Here is a 7,703-nt window from a genome sequence, read left to right as displayed (position 1 = left end):
TTTACGCAGATTACACTTGTTACAAATGAATATATGAAATCAATACAAGAGAATCCTATTCAGCACTTTGATCAATCTCTCAACTCTTTAGCAAATCTCAGAATACTTTTAAAAACTCTTAGATAAAAAACTTTGTTTCAAGATTCTTAATTCTTAAAAATAGTGTTTCTGAATATGTTCAAAGGTATAGTTTGTTATCAAATCTTAACAAACTTTTAATTGCATTTAAAACTGATTGGTCAAAACATTTAATGACTGGAGCGTATTCAGTTAAAGCATTTAAAGCTCAGTCAAAGAAAACAGTTTTTCTGTTATGGTTTTAAAACAAACAATCGATTGTTTCTTCGAATCAATCGGTTGTTTTGTTACTTAACAAAATCCACCATTTAAAAATAGTTTTCAAACTTTCTCAAAACACCTAAGTGTAAACAATCGGTTGTTTCGACAAAACAATCGGTTGTTTCAACTTAGTTTGAAAAAAATTTTGCTTTGATAAAATTGAGATGCTAATTGCTTTGAGATTTAATCTAAGTGTTGATTACAACATAGAACTACCCCAGAACAAGACTAAAACCAGCACAGCAGCATCAAGCAAAGCAGAGGCTTCATCATCCTTCAAAGGGTTTGGATTCTTCAAAACATTGAACACCACTTGGTTCAACAGAAAATTCCAACATTATACACCATTAAATACCAATAGGACGAGAATTTTACAAGAACCAATGGCAACAAAAATCATACAACCCCCAAGAAAAGCAAGAACACCAGAGAGAGATATCATAACAAACACTATGAGTATCATAAAAGTCATGGCCATCATACAAAAGAATGTATTGGGTTGAAAGATATAATAGAAGAGTTAATTCAAGCCGGACAATTAAGACGTTTTGTCAGAAGTGGAAATACATGAATGAGGCTAAGTCCTGAAAAAGAAATAAGAGGTGGAGAAGTAGGAGAAAGGAGGGTAGAAAGGTTTGAGAGAAAAGACAACAAAAGAATAGAAAGAAGAGATGAAAGAAGGGCAAGCAGACTGGAAGGAAGAAATGAAAGGGGTACCAAAATGCACAGTCAGTAAGAAGAAGTAGAGAAAAAAAGTCTAGGAAGGTCGGTGAAAGGTTTCATTAACACAATTTCGGGAGGATTTTCTGGGAAGGATTCGTCATCGGCAAGAAAACAATACTGGAGAAGTGTCAGAACAGTCAATCATGTTTTTAAAAGGAGAACTTTGCCACAAATTCTTTTTACAGATGAAGATTTTCAAGAGATTGATCTAATGGTAATAACAGTAGAAATATTGGAGTATGCAGTTATGAAAACTCTTGTTGACCAAGGAAGCTCGGTTGATATATTGTTTTGGGATACTTTTAGGAGATTACATTTGAGAGAGGAAGATATGGTGCCTTTCCGAGAGCAAATCATTGGCTTCTCAGGTGAAATGGTCAGTACAAAAGGATATATTGACTTGGTGACAACATTTGGAAGGGGAAAATCAACAAGGAAAATTAAAATCAGGTATTTGGTAGTAGATGCTTGCACGTCATACAATGCATTATTGGGAAGGTCTTCTCTAAACAAATTAGGAGCAATAGTTTCAACGCCACATTTAGCCATGAAATTCCCAATCGAGAAAGGTGAAATTGCAACTATCTATGTTAATCAAAGAGATGCTTGAGAGTGTTATGTAGCAGGGTTGAAGATGACTTTAAAGACAGATACAAAAAGAGGATAGAAATATGGTAGCCATGGTAGATTTAGATCCGAGACTGAATGAAAAAAGGTTGGAGCCGAAAGAAGAAACAACATATGTGATGCTGGGGGAAAATGAGAAACAATGTACGTATATAGGTGGGAGTATGCCTGAAGATTTATTAAACAAGTTGATTGCGGTGTTGCGTAGAAACAAAGATTTATTCGCATAGAAAGCAGTTGATATTCCTGGAATTGACCTAATTTGTCACAAGTTATCTGTTTGTCAAGGAGCAAAACCGGTATCACAAAAACGAAGAAAATTGGGTGAAGAGAGACGAAAAGCGGTGATTGAAGAAACCGAGAAGTTAATACAAGCTGGTTTCATTCAGGAGGCCCAATATACAACGTGGTTATCCAATGTGGTGCTTGTTAAGAAGCCAAATGGAAAATGGAGAATGTGTACTGATTATACTGATTTAAACAAAGCATGTCCAAAAGATTCATATTCGCTGCCGAGTATTGACCGATTGGTTGATGAAGCATCTGGCCAAGAGATGATGAGTTTTCTTGATGCTTATTCAGGTTATAACCAAATACAGATGTATGAACCAGATATTCCTAAAACAGTTTTCACCACCGATACAACTAATTACTGTTATAAAGTTATGCCTTTCAGTTTAAAAAATGCTGGAGCAACCTATCAAAGGTTGATGGATAAGGTGTTTAAAGAACAAATTGGAAAGAATATGGAGGTTTATGTTGATGATATAATTGTTAAATCATGTGAAGTATAGAGACATGTGGAAGATCTTCAAGATTGAATTGAAGATCAACCATTTACATAAAATACTAAAAGCTTGAATTGAAACCCAACCATTGGGATGAAGTTGGGTAGGAGAAATGTTAAGAAAATTAAGTACACCCATTTGGAAATCATTCAAAGGCAATCGAATATGAAGATCGCTAAATAAACAAGCGTAAAAATAAAAAAAATTCATTACTATCATTCTCTCGACCATGACAAACGTTGTCAACATGTCCAGCACGCCAAAAAGAAATTATATTATCATCAATGCTAGAAGAATAGATTTGGGTGTTAGAAAGAAAACTACGAAGCTCTTGTGCAGAGCGATACCGAGAGAAAAATTCTCAAACTTTAGAGTTAACCCAGTTATAACCAAGACTATGAGTTCTTTGTGATGCGATTCTCTCGGTTCTATGAGGAACAACATCAGTAGTGGCTTCATTTGAATCTTTCATACATGAAAGAGTAGGAGATGACGATTTTGTATGAGACTGTTGATCTGCTCCTAACACTCGCCCAGTAGATTCATCACCCGTGCTCGAAAAACGAGTAAACTCATCAGAAATAGAAACAAAATTTGAAATATACATTATACCTTTCAAACGATGAATTGACACTCTTGCAAAATAACAAAGGTAATATAATGTCACAAATAACAAATGAAATACGCTATTTATAGTAGAAATAAAGCCCTAAATTTTGAAATGTCACAACACGAAACCGTTTAAACCCATGCAATCTAATGGTTGAACGGGTCATCCACGTCAAATCACTTGTTCTGATCAAGAAAAAACATAAAAAACGAGACAATTAATGCACAATCGAAATCATTTCCTAACATATTATATAATATTAAGGCATAAACAATTTTCTTAAAAATAAAAATCTTTATGCCTGAGGCTAGTGTACTGATAAGACCGAAAGGTATAACCGAGAGGTTATGCCGAGAAATGCAAATATGAAAGAATAAAATAAATATACATAATATAATTACTGTAGCAAGGCCCAATCCAATAAAAGCCCAAGTTAATGGGTGTGTGTAAAATAATAAAGTCGTGCAGAAAGAAAGATCCAAGTGAGTTGTAAGCCCAATAAGAAAACCCTATAAATAGAGGGTCAAGACAAGACGTAAGTAAGAGTCATTTTTGTCTGATGAGCATTAAATCATTTCTAACTTTGGCATCAGAGCGCCTTGCAGGTACACACACCCATCCGTAAGGAGAAGAGGCTGAGAGCCCAACCTGAAGAGAAGCCGAGACCCCAATCCATAGAGAAGCCGAGAGTGCAGTCTGAGGAGAAGCCGAGAGTCCAACCTGGAGAAGCCCAAAACCCAATCTGAAGAGGAGTCCAAAGCCCAAAACCGGAAAATCAGTAGAAGAAGTTAGTCTTATCAACTTATTTGAGTATTCTCGGTCCTTGTTATAAAAACAAATATATTTACTACAAGCTAAATATTACACTCTTACAACTTTTACACGTTTCAAAATGTTTGTTGAAACTTAAACTAAATGTAAGTTATAAAACATACAAACACATACCACAAAAGAATTCCTATATTTTTCAAACTTTTCTGAATAAACATGGGATCAAAATAGGTTAAAATTCCATTATATTCATGAATAAAACGATGATATTGAGTATAAACAGTCACCGCATTACTGATATAGGTCTCACTTTGTTAATTGTTGCTTCTCTTCCCATCAAGTTATGGGCACCCACTCATATTATTAACATTTTACCTACACGGGTCCTAAATGATAAAAATCCCTGTGAAATGTTATTTCACAATAAACTTGGTTACAACAAATTTAAATTTTTTTCTAGTGCATATTTTCCTCTTTTGTGTCTTTATAATAAGAATAAACTTGACTTTGGCTCTACAAGGTTGATTATTCCTTGGTTATAATTTGTACAATAAAGGTTAATACGTTTTTTTTCTAGTTAGGAAAACTTATTTCTCAAGGCATGTTCTTTAATCAAGAAATGTTTCCTTATTCTCTTTCTCAATATGAGTTTAATATGTTTCTTCTTGTACAAGTTCTTTATATGATAACATACTTCCTTTAATTTTTTTACAAATTTATCCTAACACTTATTCTCCACCTTCTTTTGTTATGCCACCTATCACACAAAATTCTAGTGCTAGATTACACAATCACTCTACTGAGAATAATTTTACTAATATATAGCCTTACGTTCATAATAATACAAATAGTCACCAATCACATGCAAATGATGACCATATGGTTTCTAGAGCTAAAACAAGTATGTTCGTATACTGCTACTACTTCTTCTGTTTCTCAAGAACCTTTATCTATTAAAGAGGCCATATCTTTATCAGCTTGGTTCCAAGCTATGCGTAATGAATATATTGTGTTGGTTAACAATCAAACACTTTTTTGTTATCAACAAGAAACAAATAATTAAACAGATCACTCAAAGGGTAGTCCAACCCTCATATCGAGCAAGATATACAAATGCACTTTTCCCCGTACTCAAACAACATCTCAAAAGATCCGCCTACTACCTATTGCTACATTACCAACTAAAGACAATAGTAAGATAAGGACCAACCCCGTCACCCTAATAGTAACTTTAAATTTAATGCATACATTCCAGGGGTTCTAGACACCAGTCAAAGAACAAGAAACTCAATGACTGTACTTTTGAAGAGATCCAAGACCAAACTTTAACTTGAGCTAGGGAAAAAGCTTCAGAATGATCCACTACTTCTCCTTTAAATAAGCAATTATTCTTGTGTCTCAAAATCTCACTAGCCAACGTGATCCAAACATTACCCATAATCAGATTAACTGAAGTAGAAGAACCAAGAATTTTGAACTACTCAAAATATGATCCAGGAACAAGAGGATCAACTGAACTCACTCCTAACCAATCATAACAGAGATTCCGCACTAGCCAAGCGACTATACATCCGAAGAAAAAATGACTTGTTGACTCCTCTGACACCCTGCACAAGCAACAAAGGTTGCTCTGACCCCAACCCCTCGTCTTTCCAGATTTACCTTAGAAGAAATCTTGTTTTCTATCACCCTCCAAGCTGTGACATGAGTTGAAGGAAAAGCTTTAATCTTTTGGAAGAAATTGTACATCTGCATATTTTCCTCGCTCCCTATCCCCTTAATAAACTGTAAACAAACTTGATTGAAAACATTGTTGTCTCACTATCCTTCCAAACCCATCTGTCCACAGTCTCCAACTCGAGCCTCTTATTAGAAATCTCCTGAAAAAGCTGACTTACCTGATCCTCCTCCCAAGCAAAAACCTCTTCTCTAAATTAAATTTCATACCCATACACTATTAATCCAATCTCCACAATCAAATAGATTCACCAAGATCTAAGTTAACAATCAAAGCTAGATCCTTACTATTCTTCCTTCTAGTGCTACGGTTGTGGGCTATAAGTAGATATTTAAAGACAAGTTCAATATTGCAAACTTTCAACGGTACACAACTCGTTTGGTTGCCAACGTCCAAAAATTTCGTTATAAACTTATGGTTGTGACCAATTTAACCATAATTGTTAATGGGGTGATGCTAGACATATCATGTAGTTTACTATGAAGTGTACACATGGGCTCATGGCATGTCTCTTTTCCTTTGCATGCATGTGTATATAATCTAGCTCTCTCTCTTGTATTAGTATTTTTTTTATTCGCAAAAAATCTCTTGTATTAGTAATAAGTAAATGTACTTCTCTTCATCTCAATAGGTATAGTTACGCACGTGGAGAAAATGAATTTAACAGAAATCTGAGACTAATATGTACTTTCTCTTTTTAATTTTCACAACTCTTTCGATTCTTACACGGGCCTAGAAACAAAAATCTTTTCTATAAAATGTGTTAGCTTCTCGGACTTCTTGGTCTTCTCGGTCTCTTCTCTTGGGTTGAGCTTTTGATCCACTTTTCATTTGACTTTTGATTAGGCTTAGATGACTGACAAACTTACTTGACTAGGCTGGATCAACTGAATCTCTTGGCTTCTCATCTCGGTCTCCTCTCACGGGTGGGTGTGTGTACCTACAAGGCGCTCTGATGCCAAAGTCAGAATCAGTTTTGTATAATTATCAGATAAATTCACTCTACTTACCTCTTAGGTTGAACATCTATTCATAACGCTCTCTTATTGGGCTTAAAAGCTACTTGGGTCTTTTCTTTTTGCACCTAATATTTTTAAACACACACATGATATTTGGTCCTGTTTTATGTACTTTACTACATTAACTAATTTAATTTAATTTATTTATTTTTTGTATTTTAACCTTTTGGCCTAGCCTTTCGGTAGACCTTTTGGCCTAGACAATACACTAGCCCCCCAAGCATGTCAGTAGAAATATTTTTTTGGAAATGATTTTGATTTTGTATTAAATGCCTTTTCCCATCAAAAGATTGTCTCGTTTCACATGCTTTTCTTGAATGTGCCGATTGACATGACGTGTTATAAACACTTGACCGTTAGATGTAATACATTTCAACGATTGTGATATCGTGACGTTTCATATGTAAGGATTTTACAATTACTATAAATATTTAGTTTCATATGATCTACCTCACGCTTTTTTGTATTCTTCATTTCGAAAGATTTAACCGAGTACTCTCAGAAGGTACAATGTCTTTTTCAAGCTCTGTTTCCGTTTCTGATGAATTTACGGGGTTTTCGAGCGCAAGTAATGAGTCTACTGGAGAATGATAAAGATTAATCAAGATATGGATTCGGTCTCTTCATCTGCTACACTTTCTTGTATGAAAGACTCGAATGATGCGGCTATGGATGTTGAAGTTGAAGAAAAAAACGAGAAAGCATACGAGAGGTTAAGTCTTCGTCTCGGTTATGATTGGGTTAATCCTAAAGTATAAGAATATTTTTCTTGATATCGTTCTTCTTCAACCTTTAGCAGTTTTCTTTCCAACATTTACATTTATTCTCCTAATGCTACTGAGAGATCATTTCTTTTCGGCGCGCTGGAGCCATTGATAATGTTTGTCATGGACGTGAAGGTGACAATTGTGAATTTTTCTATTTTTATGAATGTCTTTTTACTGACCTTCATGTTAGATTTCCTTTAGACGAATTTCAAATGGGGGTGCTTTGATTTCTCAATGTTTCTCCTACTCAACTGCATCTTAACGGTTGTTGGACTTCTATGCAAGCTTTTAGCATTTTGTGTAAGTTTCTTTCGTTATCTC

Source organism: Phaseolus vulgaris, chromosome 2 (genome assembly GCF_000499845.2).
Source record: "Phaseolus vulgaris cultivar G19833 chromosome 2, P. vulgaris v2.0, whole genome shotgun sequence".
NCBI lineage: Eukaryota > Viridiplantae > Streptophyta > Magnoliopsida > Fabales > Fabaceae > Phaseolus > Phaseolus vulgaris.
This window is presented reverse-complemented; position numbering follows the sequence as displayed.